The sequence below is a fragment of the Scyliorhinus torazame genome, chromosome 4, assembly GCF_047496885.1.
Source record: "Scyliorhinus torazame isolate Kashiwa2021f chromosome 4, sScyTor2.1, whole genome shotgun sequence".
Taxonomy (NCBI): Eukaryota; Metazoa; Chordata; class Chondrichthyes; order Carcharhiniformes; family Scyliorhinidae; genus Scyliorhinus; species Scyliorhinus torazame.
The window spans coordinates 158872174-158898062 of NC_092710.1; the positions used below are offsets into that span (position 1 = coordinate 158872174).

The 25889-nt window shown below is 48.7% G+C and overlaps 1 protein-coding gene across 1 annotated transcript in view; it reads right to left on the reverse strand.

Moving 5' to 3' along the window:
• Positions 1 to 6019: 6019 nt before the first annotated feature.
• Positions 6020 to 25889, reverse strand: part of lratd1 (LRAT domain containing 1) — a 37516-nt gene continuing 17646 nt past the window's right edge. Inside the window, exon 3 of the transcript XR_011940685.1 lies at positions 6020 to 7446. The gene's annotated coding sequence lies outside the window, so the exon portion shown is untranslated. The remainder of the gene's footprint in view (positions 7447 to 25889) is intronic.

Consider the following 25889-nt stretch of genomic DNA (forward strand, 5'->3'; position numbering starts at 1 on the left):
ACCATGTGGTGTTGGGTGCTCTGGTGCACAGATGAGCCAACACAGTTGTCTGTGGTACAACTCTATTTTATTTTAACTCTTATAATACAGTTCGTTCTGGATACTCTGCACGTGCTGTCTCCCTGAGTGTGTTTGGTGGCCGATGTGCCCTGGTCCTTCTCTGCAGCTAATACTGACCACCGGGGGTCGTGTCTGTGCTTTTATATCTTTCTGTCATTGGTTGTGGTGTTGTGTGTTCTGATTTGTCTGTTGGTGTGTCTATCATGATGTGTGTGTTTGAATATCATGACAGGTGTGAAGGGGCTGCGGGATTGTGTCGGTGTGACGTGCCTGGGGGATTTTGTAGGTGTGAAGGGGCTGGGGGATTGTGTCGTTGTGACGGTCCTGGGGGATTGTGTTGGTGTGAAGGGGCTGGGGGATTGTGTAGGTGTGAAGGGGCTGGGGGATTGTGTAGGTGTGAAGGGGCTGGGGGATTGTGCAGGTGTGAAGGGGCTGGGGGATTGTTTCGGTGTGAAGGGGCTGGGGGATTGCGTAGGTGTGAAGGGGCTGGGGGATTGTGCAGGTGTGAAGTGGCTGGGGGATTGTGTCGGTGTGAAGGCGATTGGGGACTGTGCACGTGTGAAGGGGCTGGGGGATTGTGCAGGTGTGAAGGGGCTGGGGCATTGTGTAGGTGTGAAGGGGCTGGGGCATTGTGTAGGTTTGAAGGGGCTGGGGAATTGTGCAGGTGTGAAGGGGCTGGGGCATTGTGTAGGTTTGAAGGGGCTGGGGAATTGTGCAGGTGTGAAGGAGCTGGGGGGTATTGTAGGTGTGAAGGGGCTGGGGGATTGTGTAGGTGTGAAGGGGCTGGGGGATTGTGCAGGTGTGAAGGGGCTGGGGCATTGTGTAGGTTTGAAGGGGCTGGGGAATTGTGCAGGTGTGAAGGGGCTGGGGGATAGTGTCGGTGTGAAAAGGCTGGGGGATTGTGTCGGTGTGAAGGGGCTGGGGAATTATGCAGGTTTGAAGGGGCTGGGGAATTGTGCAGGTGTGAAGGGGCTGGGGGATTGTGTAGGTGTGAAGGGGTTGGGGAATTGTGCCGGTGTGAAGGGGCTGGGGAATTGTGTATGTGTGAAGGGGCTGGGAGATTGTGTAGGTGTGAAGGGGCTGGGGGATTGTGTCGGTGTGACGGGCCTGGGGGATTTTGTTGGTGTGAAGGGGCTGGGGGATTGTGTAGGTGTGAAGGGGCTGAGGGATTGTGTCGTTGTGAAGGGGCTGGGGGATTGTGTCGGTGTGAAGGGTCTGGGGGATTGTGTCATTGTGACGGTCCTGGGGGATTGTGTTGGTGTGAAGGGGCTGGGGGATTGTGTAGGTGTGAAGGGGCTGGGGGATTGTGCAGGTGTGAAGGGGCTGGGGGATTGTGCAGGTGTGAAGGGGCTGGGGGATTGTGTCGGTGTGAAGGGGCTGGGGGATTGTATAGGTGTGAAGGGGCTGGGGGATTGTGTAGGTGTGAAGGGGCTGGGGGATTGTGCAGGTGTGAAGGAGCTGGGCGGTATTGTAGGTGTGAAGGGGCTGGGGGATTTTGTCGGTGTGAAGGGGCTGGGGGATTGTGCAGGTGTGAAGGAGCTGGGGGGTATTGTAGGTGTGAAGGGGCTGGGGTATTGTGCAGGTGTGAAGGGGCTGGGGGATTGTGCAGGTGTGAAGGGGCTGGGGGATTGTGCAGGTGTGAAGGGGCTGGGGGATTGTGCAGGTGTGAAGGGGCTGGGGGATTGTGCAGGTGTGAAGGAGCTGGGGGATTTTGTCGGTGTGAAGGGGCTTGGGGATTGTGGAGGTGTGAAGGGGCTGGGGGAATGTGGAGGTGTGAAGGGGCTGGGGGTTTGTGCCGGTGTGAAGGAGCTGGGGGATTGTGTCGGTGTGAAGGGGCTGGGGGATTGTGTAGGTGTGAAGGGCGTGGGGGATGGTGCAGGTGTGAAGGGGCTGGGGGATTGTGTAGGTGTGAAGGGGCTGGGGGATTGTGCAGGTGTGAAGGGGCTGGGGGATTGTGCAGGTGTGAAGGGGCTGGGGGATTGTGTAGGTGTGAAGGGGCTGGGGGATTGTGCAGGTGTGAAGGAGCTGGGGGGTTGTGCAGGTGTGAAGGAGCTGGGGGGTATTGTAGGTGTGAAGGGGCTGGGGGATTTTGTCGGTGTGAAGGGGCTGTGGGATTGTGGAGGTGTGAAGGGGCTGGGGGATTGTGCCGGTGTGAAGGGGCTGGGGGATTGTGCAGGTGTGAAGGGGCTGGGGGATTGTGCAGGTGTGAAGGGGCTGGTGGATTGTGCAGGTTTGAAGGGGCTGGGGAATTGTGCAGGTGTGAAGGGGCTGGGGGATTGTGTAGGTGTGAAGGGGCTGGGAGATTGTGTCGGTGTGACGGGCCTGGGGGATTTTGTAGGTGTGAAGGGGCTGGGGGATTGTGTCGGTGTGACGGGCCTGGAGGATTGTGTCGGTGTGAAGGGGCTGGGGGAATTGTGCAGGTATGAAGATGCTGTGTGGGTGGGGGGGGCGATCGTCCAGGTGTGAACATTGGGTAAATTGCTGCTGTCCGGGCACCTTTTGAAAATGCCGGCCATATATAGGGGCAGGGTTTTCAGGCCTGCACCACCTCGCCGCGTGGTACATCAGGAAGCACCCAACTGTATAATTAATGGGGATGCACAAATTCCTGGCAGCCTTTCTGGGAAAAACACTGCCGGTCCTCACGCCTGCTATGTGACTTCATCCTGAATGGGAAAATTCCACCTGGCGTGTGCGGGTATGTGAGACGTTTGTGTGTTATCAAGGTGTGTGTGTACAGGTGTGTTATACTATGGGCTGGATTCACCGAATTTGAGACTAAGTGCCGACGCCAGCGTGGAAACAGTGACGTTTTACGACAGAAAAAACGGCGCAACAGCTGCACCGATTGAGCTACTTTAACTGGGCTAGCACCATCACCATGTGGAATGCAATGAATTTCATGTAAAATGGCGCCGGATTCGCCGAATGATTGCACACAAGAGGCTCAAACGCCGGAGCCGCACTTAAACGATCCGCCCTCCCACACACATTGTCCCAGTCAACAAGATGGCTGGAAGGAGAGCAGTGCCACGGTTCAGGGACGCTGAGCTGGAGACCCTCATGAAAGCTATGGATGAGAGATGGATGATCTTGTACCCCGGCCCGGGAGGAGTTCTGCCAGGCGCCATCGTCTCTCGGTACAGGTGGCAGAGGTGGTCAGCGCCGTGGGCAACATCGCCCGCACTGGCATGCAGTGCCGGAAGAAACTCCACAACCTCCTCAGGGTGGCCAGGGTGAGTATGCAGCGTTGTGCCCCTGGCACTAACCCCCCTACATACCCATAACCAGACCCTCCCTCCCAGGGACCGTCAAAACCCCACCCTGCCCCACATGTCAGCCACCATGGCCGGGTGCCCCGGATACTGAGGCCACCATCTACTCAACCCCTGGGCTGCATGCGTCGGAAAGTCTAATGGCTGTGCTGTTTGTGTTTCCTCCTCCTCCCCAGGAGAAGGCCGCGCACAACCGCCAGAAGCGGGTGAAGACCGGAGGGGGACGACCAGATCTGCGGCCCTTCACCGTGCCCGAGCAGAGGGCACTGGGCATGGACGGTGGCCCGGAGGAAAGGGAGGTCACTGAGATGGAGTTCGGCGGCGGGCGAACAAGTAGTTGCAGATCCCCATGACACAACACCCCCCCCCCCCCCCCCCCCCAGGCCGCTGTCTAACCATACATGTCGTCTTGTGTCTTACAGACCTGCCGGAGAAGGGGTCGGTCCATCCGGAGCCCCCCCGCCCCCAGCCAGTGCCAGAACCGGTGCCCCCCCCAGACAGCCGAGCACTGACGAGCAGAGCAGCCCAAACACCAGCCCACTGCCCGAGACCCAGGACACCTCAGGTCGGAGGAGGACACAGACTTTCCATCACAGTCGTCTCTTGCACCCTCCACCATCCCAGAGACCATCACCTCGGTCGGGTACATTAGGGAAGAGGCTCCCGAGACACTATTTGGTGCGCACCTCACATCGCAGCCGGCATCCAATACAGCAGGTGGAGGTCGGTCGGGCCGGACGGTTGGTGGGCAAGTCAGCCCCAGGAACCAGAAGCCCAGATGGGTCTCAGGCTTCTGGAACATCCAGCCCCAGTGCAGATGCAGGCAGGGACACAGGGACTACAAGAGGGGATGGCGGCTGGCATCCAGCACCTGCAGGCGTGCCATCCAGGCCTACACCGCATGGGTGGCATCCGCAGTACAGGCATTGGGGTCAACGGTTTTGGCTATGGATCAAGGCGTGTCCAAGCCTGGGCATTCTGTGACGCGGTGGCCGAGGCCTAGGACAGGGCTGCCCTCTCACAGGCAGCCATGTGCCAAAGCCACCTGGATAGTGCCGCGGCACTCCACAGCATGGCCCAGTCACAGCAGGCCACGGCTGGGAATGTCGGCGGCATTGCCCAGACGCTGGCCAGCATGGCGCAGACACTGGGTGGGGTGGTCCAGTCCCAGAGGGAGGTGGCCCAGTCCCAGGGGAGGTAACCCAGACCCAGTGGGAGGTGGCCCAGTCACTGGGTGATGTGACACAGACCCACAGAGTGGTGGCACAGTCGCAGGATGATGTGGTGCAGTCCCAGGCGGAGATGGTCCACTCAATGTGCTCCATGGCCGCGAGCATGCAGACCCTTGTCGAGACCAGAGCAGGACACCAGGGTTGACAGCGCCAGGTGGCAGGGGGGCGTCAAGGGATGAGTCCACTCGCAGCCCCATCTAATGGAGAAGCCAAGGGCCATCGGGCACCTCAAGGGAGGAGGTGGTGCCGGGGCCCGTGGGTGCTGAAACACCGCAGCACCTCAGACTCTTCCTCCCCACCCCCGCTCCTGTCCCTGGTACATCTGGTGGGCAGCGGGCAGAACAGAGCAGGAGCACGCCACCCGGGACACCTGAGCAGCGGCCGGGCCCATCTAGACCGGGTCACCCCAGGAGACACCAGCCAACGCGGACCCTTGTCGCTGGGCAGGAGTCTCAGCAGGCTCCACTCTTGCTGTACTATCTGGGGAACCACCTAGGCATAATGTTAGGGCCATAAGGCCAGAAAGTTATAAACCAGTTAGGTTGTCACGGGTGCAGGGCACAGTTAAGTCATAGGGGTTAGGGCATAGAGTATATATTTCTTCACATCGATGACTGGACAAAATATGTCAAGTGCCATGGGTATTATTTCCAAGTAAATGAAATAGGGGAGGAGGTGAAATGCAAAACAATTCTCCTAAACGTTTGTGGAACTCAGACCTCTAACTTTATTCAGTCTTACATCCCCAAGTGCACCCGACTCCAAATCATTTAGTGAACTTGTGGAATTAGTGAAGAAAACTTCAACCTCAACCCTCAATCATACTCCAGAGATTCGCATTTAATTCAAGGATGAGAGCCTCAAGCAAATCAATCATGACATACGTTGCTAAACTGAAACAATTATTGGGTATTATGATTTTGGAGCCACCCTAAATGAAATGTTACGGAATAGGTTAGTCTGTGGCGTGAACAACAATGCTATTCAATGCAGATTGCTTATCGAGGTCAACATAAATTTCAAGTGGACAACGGAGATAGCGCTGGTCATGGAATGTGCTGAAAAAGGTGCACAAGAGCTGCAGAGTGGAGCTGCAGAGTGCACAAAATGATGCCATTTGCCTGTTAGGGCAGGAATCTGCAGCCACACCTGGTGTCAAATCCGATGAAGCAGCCACAGAGCATGAAACGATTTTAGCCTCCAACAAAACAAGATGGTACAAAATAGGCAATCATCCAGTAATGCTTAAAGTGGTATGTTACTGATGTGGAGACAACCATAAATTGTGTTGGTTATGGTGGCTGAATGGTTTTAGTATCACAAAAGAGGGCATTTGATAAAGCAGTGCAAAAGTAAGTCAAGATCGCCGAGTAAATCAACTAAGATGCTGCAAGCATACAACTTGAAAGAGCCTAGTCGTGATTCTGGCACTTACTCTGTTTAATCTAAAAATAGGCACGATAATAATAATCTTTATTGTCACAAGTAGGCTTACATTCACACTGCAATGAAGTTACTGAGAAAAGCCCCTAGTCGCCACATTCCGGCGCCTGTTTGACTACACGGAGGGAGAATTCAAATGACCTAACAGCACGTCTTTCGGGACTTGTTGGAGGACACCGGAGCACCCAGGGAAACCCACGAAGACACGGGGAGAATGTGCAGACTCCACACAGACAGTGACCCAAGCCAGGAATCGAACCTGGGATCCTGGTGCTGTGAAGCAACAGTGCTAACCACTGTGCTACCGTAGACCCTATTACTGTAATTCGCTGGGTAAATGGGAAGCCTTTTGAGATGGAGTGGATATAGGGCTTCAGCCATGGTGATAAGCGAGCATACATTTCAGTACCTAAGAGAGGGAGCCCAATTATTGAACGTGAAGAGCACTTCTGCCAAGTTGAAGACTTATACAGGAGAAGCCATGAAAATAAAGGCACCACAATGGTACCTGTAAGCTGTGGACAATAGTCTAATCAGCTCCTCGTCACAATTGTGATGGGTGAAGGACCAAGTCTTCTCAGCCACAATTGGCTTAAAGAAATCAAGTTGATTTGGGCCAAGGTTTTTCAAGTGCAGGAAGCGAGACTGCCTGAACGGATAAGAAAATACGAGAGCATTTTCTGTGGTGAATTAGGCAAAATCAAATAATATTCGCTTATTGTCACAGGTAGGCTTCAATAAAGTTACTGTGAAAAGCCCCTAATCGCCACATTCCGGCGCCTGTTCGGGGAGGCCAGTACGGGAATTGAAACCGCGCTGCAGGCATTATTCTGCATTGCAAGCCAGCTATTTAGCCCACTGAGCTAAACCAGCCCCTAGGTCAATAAGCTAAGTCCAATAACCAGACCAAAGGTCAATAAGCTAAGATTTAAGTGAATCCAAAGCTGATTCCCCGATTCTTTAGGGCAAGTTTACTACCATATGCCTTACGAGAGAAAATGGATACAGAGTTTAGAGTTTGGAAGAACTAGGCATTATCCAGCCAATTCAGTTATCAGAATGGGCAACACTTATAGTTCCCGTATTTAAACCAGAAATGATGGATCAAACTTGCGGCAATTATAAGTTAACAGGTAATCAGGCCTCCAAGCTGGGTAAATATCCAATCCAGAGAGTTGAAGGTTTGCATGGAAAGCTGGCAGAAGATCAATTTTGTACTAAGCTGGATATGAGTCATGTTTACCAACAACTCGAATCAGATACATGTCACAATAAACACACACAAAAGCCTGTTCCAGTATATGCACCTGCCTTTTGGCATGTCTTCGGCATGTGCAATATTCCAAAGGACAATCATGTTTCTGCTATCGTGGCTACCGCGGATTGTAGTATATCTTGACGATGTCCTTATAACTGGATCGACAGAGGCTGAAGATCTGGAAAACATACAGGCTGTATTAAAGAGATTTCAGGAGGCTAGAGTTCGCCTCAAGGATGAAAGGTGTACCTTTCAAGCCACTGATTTGACCTACCTGGGGTACCGTGTAGATGCACAAGGATTACATCCATGGAAGAAAAGGTCAAGACGATAAGATTAATGTGCAGGCTCAGTCGGGTTAAGAAGGTAAATGCAATGTTAGCATTCATGCCAAGAGGGCTAGAATGCAAGACCAGGGATGTACTTCTGAGGCTGTATAAGGCTCTGGTCAGACCCCATTTGGACTATTGTGAGCAGTTTTGGGCCCTGTATCCAAGGAAGGATGTGCTGGCCTTGGAAAGGGTCCAGAGGAGGTTCACAAGAATGATCCCTGGAATGAAGAACTTTAGAGGACTCTGGGTCAGTACTCATTGCAGGTTAGAAGGACGAGGGGGGATCTTATTGAAATTTACAGGATACTGCGAGGCCTGGATAGACTGGACGTGGAGGGGATGTTTCCACTTGTAGGAAAAGCTAGAACAAGAGGACACCATCTCAGACTAAAGAGACAATCCTTTGGAATAGAGATGAAGAGGAATTTCTTCAGCCAGAGGGTGATGAATCTGTGGAACTCTTTGCCGCAGAAGGCTGTGGAGGCCAAATCACTGAGTGTCTTTAAGACAGGGATAGATAGGTTCTTGATTAATAAAGGGATCAGGGGTTATGGGAGAAGGCAGGAGAATGGGGATGAGAAAATATCAACTATGATTGAATGGCGGAGCAGACTCGATGGGGCGAGTGGCCTAATTCTGCTCCTAGGTCTTATGGACTTATAAAGAAAGGCACCTACCCCCACAAATACAACTGAACTCAAATCATTTCGTGGAATGGTAAACTACTAGGGACAATTTTAACCAAACTTAACTTTGCATATTCTGCTAAAGAAACACCACTGTTGGTCTTGGAAGGCTCCCCACTCGGATGCTTTCAACAGAGTAAAGCAATTGCTGCATTCCTCAAACCCATTAACACACTTTGACCCATTTAAAGAACTGGGGCGAAATTCTCCGGAAACGGCACGATGTCCGCCGACTGGCGCCCAAAACGGCGCAAATCAGACGGGCATCGCGCCGCCCCAAAGGTGCAGAATGCTCTGCATCTTTGGGGGCCGAGCCCCAACCTTGAGGGGCTAGGTCGGCGCCGGACGAATTTCCGCCCTGCCAGCTGGCGGAAAAGGCCTTTGGTGCCCCGCCAGCTGGCGCGGAAATGACATCTCCGGGCGGCGCATGCGCGGGAGCGTCAGCGGCCGCTGACGGCATTCCCGCGCATGCGCATTGGAGGGAGTCTCTTCTGCCTCCGCCATGGTGGAGACCGTGGCGGAGGCGGAAGGGAAAGAGTGCCTCCACGGCACAGGCCCGCCCGTGGATCGGTGGGCCCCGATCGCGGGACAGGCCACCGTGGGGGGCACCCCCCGGGGCCAGATCGCCCCGCGCCCCCCCCAGGACCCTGGAGCCCGCCCGCGCCGCCTTGTCCCGCCGGTAAGGTAGGTGGTTTAATTTACGCCGGCGGAACAGGCATTTTAGTGGCGGGACATCGGCCCATCCGGGCTGGAGAATCGAGCGGGAGGGTCCGCCAACTGGCGCGCCGCGATTCCCGCCCCCGCCGAATATCCTGTGCCGGAGACTTCGGCAACCGGCGGGGGCGGGATTCACGCCAGCCCCCGGCGATTCTCCGACCCGGCGGGGGGTCGGAGAATCTCGCCCCTGATACTGGCCTGCAACCCATTTCCATGTGGTGTGTGTGGTGTTTTCACAGGAGATGGACGATGGCTCTGAAAGACGGATAGGGTGTGTGTCAAGAACCAGCTCAGAGGCCGTAAAAGGCTACTCACAATTCAAAAAAGGATTATCAATAATCTTTGGTGTCAAGAAATTCCACCAGTACTTAAATGTTAGACACTTTACCATTGTTTCTGATCACAAACCAACTTGGGTCTCTTCAAAGAGAATAAGGCTACCGGCCAATCATCTCTGCAAGGATTCAATGATGAGCGTTAATTCTGTCCGCCTATGAATATGCTTTCAAGCACCAATCTAGAACATATATAGCGAATGCGGATGCTCTCAGCTGCTTACCCTTGCAAGAAAGTATCGCATGTACCACAAAAAACATCATGGCATTAAATATTTTAGACACATTGCCAGTCTTGGCGAAGATGATCAGGAACTGGACTAATCGAGAACCACTTCTGTCCCAAGTGAGAGACCAAATATTTATCGGATGGGTAAATGAGCCAGTTTCCAAGGAAATTAAACAATTTTTTACCTGCAAGAATGAATTGAGTTGTCAGGATGGCATCATACTCTGGGGAGCAAGAGTGATCATATCTGTGTCAGGTTTGATTTGATTTATTGTTGTCACATGTATTAGTATCCAGTGAAAAGTATTGTTTCTTGCATGTTGTACAAACAATGCATACTGTACATAGGGAAGGAAGGAGAGACTGCAGAATATAATGTTACAGTTATAGCAAGGTGTAGAGAAAAGATGAACTTAATACGAGGAAGGTCCATTCAACACTCTGATGGCAGTAGGGAAGTAGCTGTTCTTGGGTCCGTTGGTACGTGACCTCAAACTTTGGTAGCTTTTTCCTGATGGAAGGTGGAAGAGGTGTCCGGGGTGCGTGGGGTCCTTCATTACGCTGGCTGTCTTTCCGAGGCAGCGGGAATTGTAGATAGAGTCAATGGATGGGAGGCTGGTTTGCACGATGGATGGGCTACATTCACGACCTTTTGTAGTTTCCTGCGGTCTTGGGCAGAGCAGGATCCATACCAAGTTGTGATACAAACAGAAAGAATGCTTTCTGTGGTGCATCTGTAGAAGTTGGTGAGAGTCGTAGGTGACATGCCAAATTTTCTTAGTCTTCTGAGAAAGTAGAGTCGTTGGTGGGCTTTCTTAACTATAGTGTCGGCATGGGGGAACCAGGACGGCATGGGGGAACCAGGACAGGTTGTTGGTGATCTGGACACCTAGAAACTTGAAGCTCTCGACCCTTTCTACCTCGTTCCCAGGTAGAGAGAGGCTCCTAACTGAACTACAAAGCCCTCAACCTGGCACCTGTAAGATGAAGATACTTGTCAGGAGTTGTGTGGTGGCCTGGTATTGATGCTGATATGGAGAAGCTAGTGAAATACTGTCAACAGTGCCAACTGCAAAGGTTGCCTGCTACTACAGCCCCACTGCACCGTTGGGATAGCCTGGCAAGCTACAAATGGGTGCAAATCCATATTCATTATGTTGGTCCATTTCTGGGCACAATGTTTTTGATGCACATTCTAAATGGACGCACATTTCTGAGGTGAGACCACCTCTATCGCATGCTACCATCAAAAGGCCATGCCAAAGCTTTTCAACTCATGGATTACCTGAAGTTATGGTATCAGACAATGGAACCGCATTCACAAGTGCTGGGTTTCAAACCTTCACCACGCTCAATGGTATTAAACACATTAGAACTGTGCCTTACCACCCAGCATCAACCAGACTAGCTGACAGTCGCCAAACTTTCAAGTCTGGCCTAAAGAAACGGACAAGAGAAAACTTGGGAGACCAAATCTCAATTCCACCATAGTTATTACCACTCCACATGCAACAGTGGGAGTTCCACCATTAGAGCTGCTAATGAGACGTTGTCTCAGAACGAGACTCAGCCTCATGTTTCCAAATGTGCCAGGGAGGATAGAAGCCAACCAAAGTAATCAGAAAGCAAGCCATGATTCATATAGTACAGCATGATCATTTATAGTAAATGAGAAACTTCAGTAGTAAATCAAATTGGATCGCCAGAATTGTCTCTAAGACTAGACCCCTTTCATACCAAGTGAATGTGGAGGGATGGATCGTTCACAAAAACGTGGACCACTTGAGGGGTACATAGATGCTCGAGCAGTCAGTGATGTCATCAAATGTTATCAAATCTGTAAAGCACTGAAGTACCTGATTGACCTGTTATCAACATAACTGATGTCGCCATGGAAGCAAATATTGATGATCCGCCTGTGCCAAATCAACCCGCTATTGCAGTTCCTTTTAATGTCAATGCTATGGAAGCATCGCAGACAACAGAATTACGCTGCTCTACAAGAAACAGAAAACCTTCGCAAAGACTCTATTTATAATCGTCCATCTCATATCCTTCTACACTGTAAATTCTATGATTTATGATGTTTAGTTAGTATTTAGGAGTTAATTAGTTATTGAAGATTGTAAAAATGACTTAAAGGGGGAGGGTATGTGGTGATCGTTCTTTTAAGGGTAACACAGCAGATTAAAGGTCACAAGGTCTGTGTGACCAATTAGAACTCACAGTATGGTCAGAAAGACTCCTCGCCAAAGAGACAATTTGGGAGTTGGCTATAGCCGTGAGGCTGCTGTATACTTCTTATTAATAAATACCTTTTGTGTTCACTAATAAAGGCTGTGAAAGTACATTTTTACACAAGATTAACAACTTCAACTGGGTATTCAGTTATCATAGAATCATAGAATTTACAGTGCAGGAGGCCACTCAGCCCATCGAGTCTGCACCAGCCCTTTGAAAGAGCACCCCACTTAAGCCCACATCACCACCCTGTAACCCAGTAGCCCCACCCAACCTTTTTGGATACTAAGGGCAATTTATTATGGCCAATCCACCTAACCTGCACATCTTTGGACTGTGGGAGTTGAATTTCAGATCAGGAAGAGTTCAGTCATGATCTGATTGAATGGTAAAGCAGGCTCGAAAGGCTGAATTGCCTACTTCTGCTCCTAATTCCTATGTTCATAAAGCTCACATCTGTAATTTTACATCTGCTAATTGTTTCTGAGACTCTTCGCTCTCCTTTGCGAGAAGTTCAACTTCCTTGTGCAACTGTTCAGCTTTTTTTGACATTCTCGACGCTTGATTTTCATTTCAGGCATTTCATTTTTCAACAACTCAATAGATCTGAGACATCCAGTGCTTTTACTTTGAAGTTCCTGATCTTCAGTTTCATATTTACATTTTCCAATCTTATTTCTGCCTTGTCTTTTTCCGGAGAGCTTTGTCCTTGCCTTTCATTTTGGCTCCACTATCAGGCAGGTGTGCCTCCAGTTTTATAATCGTGCTATTTGTGGCTTCATTATTCACCTCGCAACTTGGAACACTCAACAACTTTCCCTTCATACAGAGCCAGCTGCCCACTCAACACTGTCACTTGCTGCTGCAATTTGAATAATAAGATCATAACACGCAGGAGCAGATGTAGGCCGTTCAGCCCATCAACTCTGCTTCACCATTCAATGAGATCATGACTGATCTGATGTGATAATTCCACAACTCCACTTTCCCACCTTATCCCCATAACAATTCATTCCCTTAGAGATTAAAAATCTGTCTATCTCAACCTTGAACATACATAACTATCCCGCCTCTACATCTTTACAACAATGAGTAAGAATACAGGAGGGAGATAGAGTACCTATTGGCATCTTTTAATGACAACAATCTTTCCCTCAACGTCAGCAAAACCATTGACTACAGTATCGTACATACTCCTGTCTGAATCAATGGTACCGAGGTGGAGATAGTTGATAGGTTCAAATTCCTAGGTATGCACATCACCAACAATCTGTCCTGGTCCACCCACATCGATGCTACGACCACGAAAGCACAACAGCGCCTATACTTCCTCAGGAAACTAAGGAAATTCAGCATGTCCATATTGACTCTCACCAATTTTTACGGATGCACCATAGAAAGCATCCTATCTGGATGCATCACATGGTATGGCAACTGCTCGACCCAAAACCGTAAGAAATTTCAGAGTAGTGAACACAGCCCAGTCCATCACGTGAACCGGCCTCTCATCCACCGACTCTGTCAACACTTCCCGCTGCCTTGGAAAAGTGGGCAGCATAATCAAAGACCCCTCCCACCCAGTTTATTCTCTTTTCCAACTTCTTCCATCAGGCAGGAGATTCAAAAGTCAGAGCACGCATAAACAAGTTCAAAAACAGTTTCTTCCACAATGTTACCAGACTTCTGAATGACCCTCTTATGGACTGAACTGATCTCTCCATGCATCTTTTCTACTGAGTAGAGTATGCTTCACACGATGTCAATGCATTTACGTTGTGTATCTATTGTATGTCCTATGTTTTCATGTGTGGAACGATCGGTCAGGACTGTACGTAGAATAATACTTTTCACTGTACCTTGGTACACATGACAATAAACCCAAATCCAAAGTCTCTGTGGTAAAGAATTAAACAGATTCACTATCCTCCGAGAGAAGAATTCCTCTTCATCTCTGTTTTCAATGGGCGGCCCCTTACTCTAAGATTATGCCCTGTGGTCCAAGACTCTTCTACAAAGGGAAACCACCTCTCAGCATCTATCTTGTCAAGTCCCTGAGATTCCCATATGTCTCAATAAAGTCACCTCTCATTCTTCTAAATTCAATTACAGGTCCAATCTACTCAAACTCTCCTCATGGAGAAAATCCCTCCAAATTTGGGATTAACCTAGTGAACCTCCTCTGGACTGCCTCCAATGCCAATATATCTACTGTGGACAGTTTCTTACGCCTTCTGTGTTTTTTTTCAACCCCTCCTCGAACCTCTGGACTGTGTTCTTCAGCTCATGCACACCATGTGCTGCAATAGTCTGCCACTATTGTATGCTTTGCTTGGGTATTTTCTTTTTGTATTATTGAGTGTGTTATATTCCCCTTCTTAGACTCTGCATTCTCCAACACTTGAAGATAAAAATACTAGTCAGAAGCTTTTAATATCTTATCAAAGCTGGTTGAGGATTCACCAACGTCTTGCATAAGGATTATTTCATCGGCAATTTCACCAAGTAAGTATAAAAATCTATTTATTTGGACTTCCTCTGATTTTCTACTTAATCCTGATGTCCTTGCAAATGTAAAAGGTTTCTTCTACATGATGCTCAATTTTGTGTTTGGTTTTGCTCATGTATCGGCCCAAATTGATCTCGTAGGGTTGATTTATGACCCATGGCTGTTTTTTTTTTAGTACAGCTTTAAATCTTGTTTCTCTTTCAAAGATGGTGCTGCAGTTATCATTTTTTCAATGCTTCTTTCTATGTTTGTTGGGTTTTGGTGGGCTCCTGTAGCGATTGCGGACCTCAAAGGGATGAATTTCTTGCGCATATCTTCTAATCAACAATTTTACCACTTTTATACTTATTTTCATACAATGTTCACATTATTAAATGATGATTCCCAGCTTTGGATAATTTTTTCAAAAATGTTTTTTTTTCCATATATAGGTCAGCCACCACTTAGCATGTTGCTGCCTCTGAACCTAGGCTGGCCGTGGTAATGAACAAAATTGGCTGTTCTGATTGATTATAAGCCAGAAGACTTTTAAAAACTAGTTCAGCCTCAGAACTGAATGTTTGCGCATCTTTACTCGGTCCCTTGATTCTAGAATCGATGGGGAGTCGCAATGGGCCTTCGTATGCTTTGGTGGGAATTCTTTAGCTGCACAGTGGATTTGTCTTCTGCCCTTCATCCTCCATGTCAAAGATGGAGCTTACGTTCAGATAATCTCCAGCAGTGCCTTTGGTTCACAAGCTCTTCGGTTAGGTCCCTTTCATTTTTCTGATCTCGGTTCCTTCATTAGCTTTTTTGGGAATGATCTTTTGGCCTCCTGTGGCATGTTTCTCGGCAGCGGAGTCTCCTGGTCCTGCCCGCCAATGAGTTTTCCCTTGAATCTACCCCACGCCATCGGGAACCCCACGGCCAGGGTGCACAGTTGGTGGGTGTAGCGCACAAAGACTCCGTGAGACGAATAGAGTGAAGTCGATGAGGCTTTATTACGCGTGTCTGTTCCCCCGCAGCTCGATAGTAAACTGGCCTGCGGGGGAAGACTCCGGCTTCTTATACTCCGCCTTCAGGGCGGAGCTAGAGGTCAACGGCCAACCGGGACCCGGGATCTGTCAGCCAATGACATTAGGGCTTCCAGTCCCACATGACCCCCAATACATACTACCACATTCACCCCTTGTCAAAAATGAACCCGGCGGGGTGATGCTTCGTATGGTGGTCAGGGTTTACAGGGCTGGTCCTGGGAGGGAAAAAAAAAACATTCACATGGCAATACAGTATTGTACAATTTTGTCCTGTTGCAACTATTTACAGGGGGTATAGGAAGAAAAGCAAAATGTTCTTGTGAAAAGTCCATATTTAGTTTTAGATCGACGCCACGAGTCGGTCGGGTGGTCTGGTCGTCCGTGTCGATCGCCTCGGCCCCGGGACCCACTGGGCGTAGTATGAAAAGAACCCAGGCAGCGTTTCAGGGCTTTTGGGCAGTGCGGGAGGGGAAATTCCATGAGTGCGCGCATATGTTCGGGGTCGGGGCCTATTATCCCATTGCGCACTACGTAGCCCAGAATGGCTAGCCGATTGGTGCTAAAAACGCACTTGTCCTCGTTGTATGTGAGGTTCAAGGCTTTGGCGGTCTGGAGGAATTTTTGGAGGTTGGCGTCGTGGTCCTGCTGATCGTGGCCGCAGATGGTTACATTGTCGAGATACGGGAACGTGGCCCGCAACCCATGTTGATCAACCATTCAGTCCATCTCCCGTTGGAAGACCGAGACCCCGTTTGTGACGCCAAAAGGGACCCGTAGGAAATGGTATAATCGCCTGTCTGCCTCGAAGGCTGTGTACTTGCGGTCACTTGGGCGGATGGGGAGCTGATGGTAGGCGGACTTGAGGTCCACGGTGGAGAAGACTTTATATTGGGCAATCCGGTTGACCATGTCGGATATGCGGGGGAGAGGGTACGCGTCTAGTTGTGTGTACCTGTTGATGGTCTGGCTATAGTCAATGACCATCCTTTGTTTCTCCCCTGTCTTCACTACTACCACCTGCGCTCTCCAGGGACTATTGCTGGCCTGGATTATGCCCTCCTTTAGTAGCCGCTGGACTTCGGACCGAATGAAGGTCCGGTCCTGGGCGCTGTACCGTCTGCTCCTAGTGGCGGCGGGTTTGCAATCCGGGGTGAGGTTCGCAAACAAGGACGGGGGTTGCACCTTGAGGGTTGCGAGGCCGCAGATAGTGAGTGGGGGTATTGGGCCGCCGAATTTGAACGTAAGGCTCTGTAGATTGCATTGGAAATCTAATCCCAGCAAGGTGGGGGCACAGAGTTGGGGAAGGACGTTTAGTTTGTAGTTTTTGAACTCCCTCCCCTGCACCGTTAGGGTAACTATGCAGAATCCCTGGATCTGTACGGAGTGGGATCCTGCAGCTAGGGAAATCTTTTGTGCGCTGGGATAGGTGGTCAAGGAACAGCGTCTTACCGTGTCGGGGTGTATAAAGCTCTCCGTGCTCCCGGAGTCGACTCGGCATGGCGTCTCGTGGCCGTTTATTAGCACCGTTGTCGTCGTCGTCTGGAGTGTCCGGGGCCGAGCTTGATCGAGTGTAATTGAAGCGAGACGTGGTTGTAGTAGTGGAGTGGGGTCCGTTGTTGCCGTCCAAGATGGCGTCGGGGATGGACAAAATGGCCGCCCCCATACATCGCACGTGGCTGGGGGGTCACAAGATGGTGGCGGGGGTGGACAAAATGGCCGCCCCCATGCGTCGTACAGGTCTGGGGCGGTCTAAGATGGCGGCGCCCCTCCTCCCCTCGTGGTGGCCGGGACCCAAAATGGCGGCGTCTGTGGGTCGCACATGGTGCGCTGGGGGGGCTGGGAGCGCTAGGACCGCGAGCGCTAGGACCGCGAGCGCTAGCACCGCGCGGAGCTCCCTCACCGGGGACAGCGGTGGTCGGGGCCCTAGTAGGTGGCACCGGCGGGTCAGGCGTGGGGCGCGGGGTGGGGGTTAGGGGGGCATTAGGGACGCGCAAAACTCCCTCCTCTCCGTGGAGAGTGTTGGCCGGGACCCAAAGCGGTAGCGCCGGCGGCGGGTCATACATGGGCTGCGGGGAGGGGGGTTGGGGAGCGTAAGCGGCGTGCAGGGCTCCCTGTTTTCCCGGGACCGCGGTGGTCGGGACCCTGAGCGGCTGCGCCTGCGGGTCGTACATGGCGTGCTGGGGGGGGTTGGGGCGCGTAAACGGCTTAGAGGGCTCCCTGTTCTCCCGGGACAGCGGCGACCTCGCGGGACCGGCACACAACCGCATAATGGCCCTTTTTACCGCAGCTTTTGCAGATAGCTGCGCGGGCCGGGCAGCGCTGTCGGGGGTGTTTCGCCTGGCCGCAGAAATAACAGCGGGCGCCCCCGGTGCGACTCGGCGTTTGGACCGTGCAAGCCTGTGGGGTGTCCGGGGGGGGGGGGGGGTAGGGGGTTTGCCACGACGGGTACGTACGGGGCCCAATGGGCTGCCGCGCGGTCGGGGCCGTAGGCGCGGGTATTACGCGCGGCCACGTCTAGGGAGGCTGCTAGGGCCCGTGCCTCTGAGAGTCCTAGGGACTCTTTTTCTAGAAGTCTTTGGCGGATTTGGGAGGATTGCATACCTGCCACAAAAGCATCGCGCATTAACATGTCCGTGTGTTCGTTTGCGTTCACCGACGGGCAGCTGCAGGCTCGTCCCAAAATCAGCAGAGCGGCGTAGAATTCGTCCATCGATTCTCCGGGAGCTTGCCGTCTCGTCGCGAGCTGGTAGCGAGCGTAGATTTGGTTAACTGGGCGGACATAGAGACTTTTCAGTGCTGCGAACGCCGTGTGGAAATCCTCCGCGTCTTCGATGAGGGAGAAAATCTCCGTGCTCACCGGACGGTGGTCGTTCTGAGGTAGGCCTTGAAGCAAGTCTGCCAGTGCTTGAAGGCTGCTGCCACATTCACTGCGTGGGGGCTGATCCTCAGGCATTCCGGAATGATCCGGAGCTCCATAGTCCTTTTTAGGCACGCTTAATAAATTGTAGCGCACAAAGACTCCGTGAGACGAATAGAGTGAAGTCGATGAGGCTTTATTAAGCGTGTCTGTTCCCCCGCAGCTCGATAGTAAACTGGCCTGCGGGGGAAGACTCCGGCTTCTTATACTCCGCCTTCAGGGCGGAGCTAGAGGTCAACGGTCAACCAGGACCCGGGATCTGTCAGCCAATGACATTAGGGCTTCCAGTCCCACATGACCCCCCAATACATACTACCACAGTGGGACCATAAGATGCCGCATGCATCAACAGATGGAAGACCTTCTCCTGTTTAGGGTCTGTTCAGTAACTACCACCAGCTCTGAAGAAGTCATATGGACTCGAAATGCTAACCCAGTTTCTCTCTGCACAAATGCTGCCAGACCTGCTGGTTTTTCCAGCATTTTCTATTTTTATACCATTTGTAAAGGTTTGTTCAGGAGGTCTCAAAGGCTTGCAAGGTTGAATAGTAGTGTTTATTGGCAGCACATAACTACGCACATATGTACAAAGTATAGCCCAAAATAGGAGCTAACTTTGTGTTAACTTCTACTCAAATCTCTCCATACAACTGTCTCCTGTCATATGTGTCTCTACATCATAGTGTAGGTGGTGCTGTTATCCAGTCCCACATTAACCCTTGCTGTGCTAAATACTACTCTATAGTAAGCAATGCTGTTGATGTGGTATTCATGGGACATTTAAAGGTGTTTGACATACTGCTACACAAGAGATACGTGATCAAATTTATAGCTTACAGAATAAAGAAACAGTAGCAACGTGGATATGGAATTGACCAGGCCACTCAGGAAACAGAGAGCAGTGGCTAATGGATGTTTTTCAGCTAGAGGAAGTGGTGTTCCCGAGGGGACAATATTGGGACCTTTCCTTTTCCTGATATATATTAATGACCTAGTACTTGGGGTACAGGGAATGATTTCAAAGTTTGCTGATGATACACAACTCAGAAGCATTGTGAACTGTGAGAATAGTGTAGGATTTCAAACGGACAAAGACAGGTGAGTGAAATGGGCGGACAAGTGGCAGATGAAGTTAAATGCAGAAAAATGTGAAGTGATTCATTGCTGTAGAAAGAACATGGTGTGATTAACGTAGAAATTGTTAAATGTTATTCTCTGTTGCAGTAATGATATTAAAAATCCTAGTTTATAATACATACAGGCAGTGTGTCTACTAAATAAAGAGTCAAAAAAGGAGAGGTAATAATTCATTACAACCACTGACTTTGTTACAGATAAAGGGCTAAGAGAAGTGTTTTGATTGCTGGAGATTCCCTGGAGTGTAGATAATTTGAGGGAGTGGTGCTTAGTCCTAGCTAAGCAGGTTATGGAATTTACTAGGATGCGGATGATGTAATTGATGGGAGGAACCAGGTTGGTCTGTCGTTTTGCACTCTGTTATAGGATTATAAATTGAACAGCAGTTTTGCCAAATTCTATTAGGTTGAGAAGTGTACCAGATCTGCTCTTGAAATTAACTCTCTTCAAAAGTATCTACACAACTGAGCAAGTAACCTGTTTTGTTAACTTTATTTATCAGTGGTATTTGACTGTATTGGGCTGTTTAATTGGAATTAGTGGCAGGTGTTGTTCCTTTTATTTAAGAACAGTTTAATTGATAATTGTAAAGTTATTTGTTTGATGTTCATGTGGTTAACTCTATGTTTAAATTCAAGTATATTTTAACATAAATATATCTATTGGTCAGGGCATTCACCCCTGGGGGGAAATATCCTTTCCTCACAGTTTTACAAGTTAAAAAGTTGTTTGGTTTCTCATCTGATATTCTAATAAAAATTGAGGTCTGGTTCGGTATCCTAACAATGGATAATATAAAATTGGGGGATATTGGATTGGATTGGATTAGTTTATTGTCACGTGTACCGAGGTACAGTGAAAAGTATTTTTCTGTAAGCAGCTCAACAGATCATTAAGTACATGGGAAGAAAAAAAGGGAAGAAAAGAAAATACATAATAGGGCAACACAAGATATACAATGTAACTACATAAGCACTCGCATCAGATGAAGCATACAGGGTGTAGTGTTAATGAGGTCAGTCCTTAAGAAGGTCATATAACTCTAAAGGAGATACAGGAGCTGAGCGACTTGGATGTATATTTGCACAAGTCATTGAAGGTGTATGACAGGTTGAGAGAGCTGTTAATAAAGCATAGAGTATCTTGGGTTTTATAAATTGGGACACAATGTACAAGAACAAAGAATTTATGTTGAAGGTGTACAAGTCACTAGTTTGGACTTAGTGGAGGATTGTATCCAGTTCTGGGCCCCACCCTTTAGTAAAGATGTTAAAGTATTGGAGAGAGTGCAGAAAAGATTCCGCAGAATGATCCTTGGGATGAGGAAACTTCAGTTATGAAGATAGATTGGAGAAGTTGGGACTGTTTTCCTTGGTAAAAAGAAGGTTGAGAGGAGATTTGCTAAAGGTATTCAAAATCATGAGGGGTCTGGTCAGAGTAGATAGGGAGAAACTGTTGCCACTGATGAAAGGATTGAGAATGAGGGCACAGGTTTGACGTAATTAGTAAAAGAAACAATAGTGGTATGAGGGAAAACCCTTTTCATGCAGCAAATGAAGTTAGGGTCCAGAATGCACTACCTGATGGAGGCAGGTTCAATCAAAGCATTCAGGGGGAATGAATTAGACTTTATCCGAAAAGAATGTGGAGAGTTGCGGGAAGGTGGGAAAATAAAATTAGGTGAACGCTCATTCAGAGAATTGGCGCAGACACAATAGGCCAAATAATCTCCCTCTGCGTTGTAGCCACTTAAATTGGCCAAATCCCGATTCAAAATGGCGAACGGCAAAGGCTGATGGGAAAGTCAGCCAACAAGACAAAAACCAGCAGCTGCAGGTTTGCTGTGTATTTACCTCTGCAAAGGCCAGACAACATCCCAGTGACCATCAGCATAACAAAGTTACAGCCATCTGCATACTGATGAGCAATCCCTGGGAACAATAAGCAACATTTTGGACACACAAAGCAAAGCCAGACTCTTCGGCACCAGCAGGAGCCAACACAAAGGAGGTGAACGAGCAGCTCAAGACCGCCCATCGATCAGGGAACCGCTCCAGTATTGGAGAAAATCAAACCAAGCGATTGGGACGAAGTCCAATCACTTGGGACCAGGTACAGGGTCCGCCCCAAAAGGCGGGAAGCCCCTGGGGACTATAGGAGTTAAGCCCCAAGTTCAAATCGCTCTCTTGACCTCTCTTCACCTGCTCTTCACTCTCTTCTTCCTGCCCGGGTCACCCAGCAACAAGAACCAACATTGACTGTGACCGGCGCAGTGAAGACCGACAATCGTAAGTCTTAATTCAACGCTCACTGCGAGATATGCGCTCCTAGCTACCAATCCGTACCAACTTCGAATCCCGCAGACTCAGAACCCGAACGAAAGGCCATTTGTTCCCCTGACCTGGTGGGCCAGTCCAAAGTTAAGTATAGGCCTGTTAGTTGTAGAAGTAGCTTAGACATAGAATTTGTGCATGAGTAGCGATTACTGTGTGTAATAAATGTGCTTTGATTTGAATCTTACTAATTGGTGTATTGAGTTATTGATCATTACTTGAACTTGAACCTCGTGGCGGTATCATTAAGATACCTGGCGACTCGAGGGCAAAGGTTATAAATCAGAGCCAATTGAACCAAACAAAAGTTAGCAACAGCATCATAAGATTGCTGTGATTCTCTGAAGTGCTTTTGAATCACTCCTTTGAATAAAAGAAACCTGGCAGTCAATTTGAGCACAGCAAGATCCCAAAAATTGTAATAATGCAAGTAAGATTTGTTTTAAATGATGTTGATTCAGATATTAATATTGGCTAGAACAATGAGCCTCTCACTCTTCTTTATAAAAAGCTGTTCTTTTGGATAATGAACCTGTCAACTATGAGATGATTATCATGCTCCTGACAGGGGAGACAAGAGCCCTGGTTTGACATCTCATCCAAGACCCAGCACTTTCAACCTGTTTCTGCCAAGTTTCTAAAGTCAGCCCATGGCCTTCTAACTCAAGAACAATAATACTGCCACTCCAGTCCATCCATTGCTTTGGTTGACTCCTCCACTCAAACAGCAATGTGCTACACGCTGTCTGAGACAGCTTCCATTGCCAGCACCAATCCATCCATGAACATCACCCTTTGAAATGAAATTCTGTAACTTCCCAGGTTCTTGAACCCAGGCACTGATAACTTCCGAAGCACTAGTCAGCATCAACTTCCTCTTCATGCGGCAACATCTGCAGTTCTTGTTAACTGGGTTGTGCAGGTGTCCCATTTTGTGCACTCATCGTTTTTCACCACGTAACTCCAATGGGGTAGAGGTCTCTATATTGCTTTTGCAAGATAAATAGCAAGTGCACACTTTGAAAGTCATCATTCCCAGATGACGGACCTGCGTCCTCTTCATGCTATAACATTTTCCAGAGGGAAAAGATGCAACAATGGATTCTGGAAGAATGGAGTTCATGTATCACATTCATTTGAAGGGGTGACATTAGGGTTTCCTAATACGGTTCAAGTTGTGAAGAATTCTGAAGGAAACAGAATGTTCTGACACACCCTCATCTAACAATTTCCCTTCTACTGTTCCAATCTCCAACAGTCTTACTGACTCTTTTCCCAGAATCTGTAAAGCTTCCTCACATGAATAAGAGAGCTCAGCTCAAAAATTTCTACCTACACTGCACAGCCATGGAGTGGCCTGCAGCAGTGGTAATGACTCCTGGATGTGGTCCAAATACAGGCTCCCAGCCCCAATGATTCATTGGGAACTAGTTTTAAATTTTAAAAAGGTGACACTTTACTTTTTTTGACTTTCCTGGTTTTGCTTGCTGCACCTTTCAACCCTCCAATCGGAGGCGCCAAGTGCATGGGCTCTTGCCAACTTCTTCTGGGTACACCTAGATTTGGCCTTTTGAGTGGAAGTCTCTCACCATTTTAATGCTAATTTTGCTTCAATAGGCTGGAATTGAATATGCAGTTCACGAGCACAAATGTCTTGGGGGATAAAAAGAACACTCGAGACCTGTAAGAGAGAAAAAAAATTACCAATCTGTCAGCAACACAAAATACAATAGTTGATTTACTTTTGTTCTGAGATGACTTGTGAGGATAGTCCGAAACATGAATCAGTAATGCCTGCACATTTTTGAAGCACAAGGCCAGCTCCATTTTTAGCTGCAGTATTACACCTTTTAACACTTTTAATGTCTGCAATGAGAACGTAATGAGAATACGTTCATTAATTTCATTATTTCAGGATGCGCTCCAGCCTTCCTCAAACTCCCACTGCACTGAACTATAAATACGTGAACAAAGCAGCTACAGTTGAATAAAACCCCTTTGACTTATGGACATCCTTCTACACACCATAAATTATATGCAGCTTGAGTATACGGAGTTATCATAAACTACAGGCTTGTCCAGGACAGGAAACACTCTGCGGGAACAATGAGATGTGCAATCCTTTGTCGTCCAAGAAAGTGATTGTAAGCTAACCGAATATTAAAACGGTCCCAGTAATGTCTGGTGAATAGCTACTGAGCTGTTCATTTGGATAATGAACCTATCAATTAAGAAAGGCTCAGGAGTTCCTGTATCAAATGGAACCTTTGCCCTAGCTATAATTTTGGACTGTTTGTACAAAGACTTTCCCTAAGTGGTAAACGACCATATTTTTGAATGACCAGGAGGGATGGAGAAACGAAAGATTTTTAAAAAACTTGGCTCCATAACACCACTGGTGTCACAAAGCCCAGAATTGCAAAAATAGTAGCCAAAAAATTTCTAATGTGATGCACTCTGACTGTAAGGGCACGAGCTTGGGAATGCATGTCATACACGAGTCCGAATCATGCAGAATAGGAAGGTATTTATATCAGACAACATCCACTGACCTGATGCATGACCTGTTACTTTGGACCTTGTAGGTCCTGTTAATGCCCTTTCTTAACTATTCCCAACCGAACAATGCTTTCAACTGTCTGATGTACCACCCTGCCTGCAACTCCCAAACCAGCACTATCTAAAGGGATCATCATGGGACTGCCAAGTACTTTGCCTTGCTGCTGCAGATTGTGTTCAGTATTGGTTGAAAATCTAGCAAAAAACTTTGGGATTCACTATAGAGTGGTGTTGGACAGATCAAGAGGAATTGGAAGGCGTAGGCTGGTTTTCAGTAATGGGGCTGTAGTTGCAGTTCCTCTTGAACTGTAGACCGAACATGGTGATGGGAGCACAGGCAGCCGATAGGGGAAGCTGTGCAAAGGAGAGAAGCTGTGCAAAGGAGGAAGAGGGCTCTCAATAAAATACTTTACTTATAAGCATCTTCAGAGAGCACTTATAATTTCATCTCCACCAAAAGCAGTGTCTGAAGCATCGTCATTTCACTAACGTGGTTGTGACTGAAGTGGGCCACTTATTCCAACTGGACATCCAGCTGCACAGAAGGGCAATGCTGGCACTGCCATGAGTAGTGAAGATACTGTGTACATGAATTTCAATGCCAGAAGATCCTTCCAGATGGGAGCAAGTGGCATCTCCAACATTTTACAGTTGTCCATGTATCACTGTATCAGGGAGGTGACAGAGATCTAGTACAGTGAAAGGGGGTTTATATCATCTTCGCTCAAACCAGAGTGAAGATGCAAGAGTGAACATGTTGTTCTACCAGGCTAGTAGGATTCCCAAAGGTGCGGGGTGCCATTAATTGCTTCATATTGCTCTGCAATATACTAACAGGAAGATGGGCCACATCAGACAGGCAATCACTCGAAGGACAGATGTTGATCATGCCGAGAACATCCTGCTGATGCGTGTTCATTATCGTGACAGCTGTGATGACTTATCCATCCTGTATTAATCAGTCATTTGATATTTGAAGTACCACGAAGAGCTGGAGGTTAGCTGCTGGGAAACACAAAATGCCCATGCTAGACTTCCAGTGCTCACTCGCAAGTGTCTCCAAGCACATGGAGTTCTGCTGGATCCCTCACAACCTTGCTCTCAAATATGCAGCCTTTGTCACCAGGCCTTCAGAGGACATCTTGGGAGAAGGAAAAGGAAGGGGGCATGCTGGACCTCTTTGCTCTGGGCTGACTGTTCCCCAAGATCTCATCCCCAAGTTCCACAATTCCCCATATACCAATCCATTTGCAATGTCCATTAGTTTATGCATGGCTCAAATTTGGAAATAAAATCCAAGAACAAGAAACCATTCCATAACAACACTTCCAATAATGCATACAGAACTGAACTATTCACTCTTGTACATCCCTGACTGCCTTTCATCCAAGTGTCCCTGCCTGGTGTAGGCTCCTACACAGTCCCATCCCTGTGACTGCAGCATGGCTGGTGGATGGCTGCTGAATTTCATTGGGGAAACAGCAGACGGCCCTGCAGGAAAACCTGGCGTATCAGCCTCAGAGTGCGCCACCTCAGTGTAAGCGGTAGCTTTCAGGACCGTTTGGCTGAAAGGCATCAGCAGAAATACTGGTGGAGTGTCAGCAGTGGCAGCT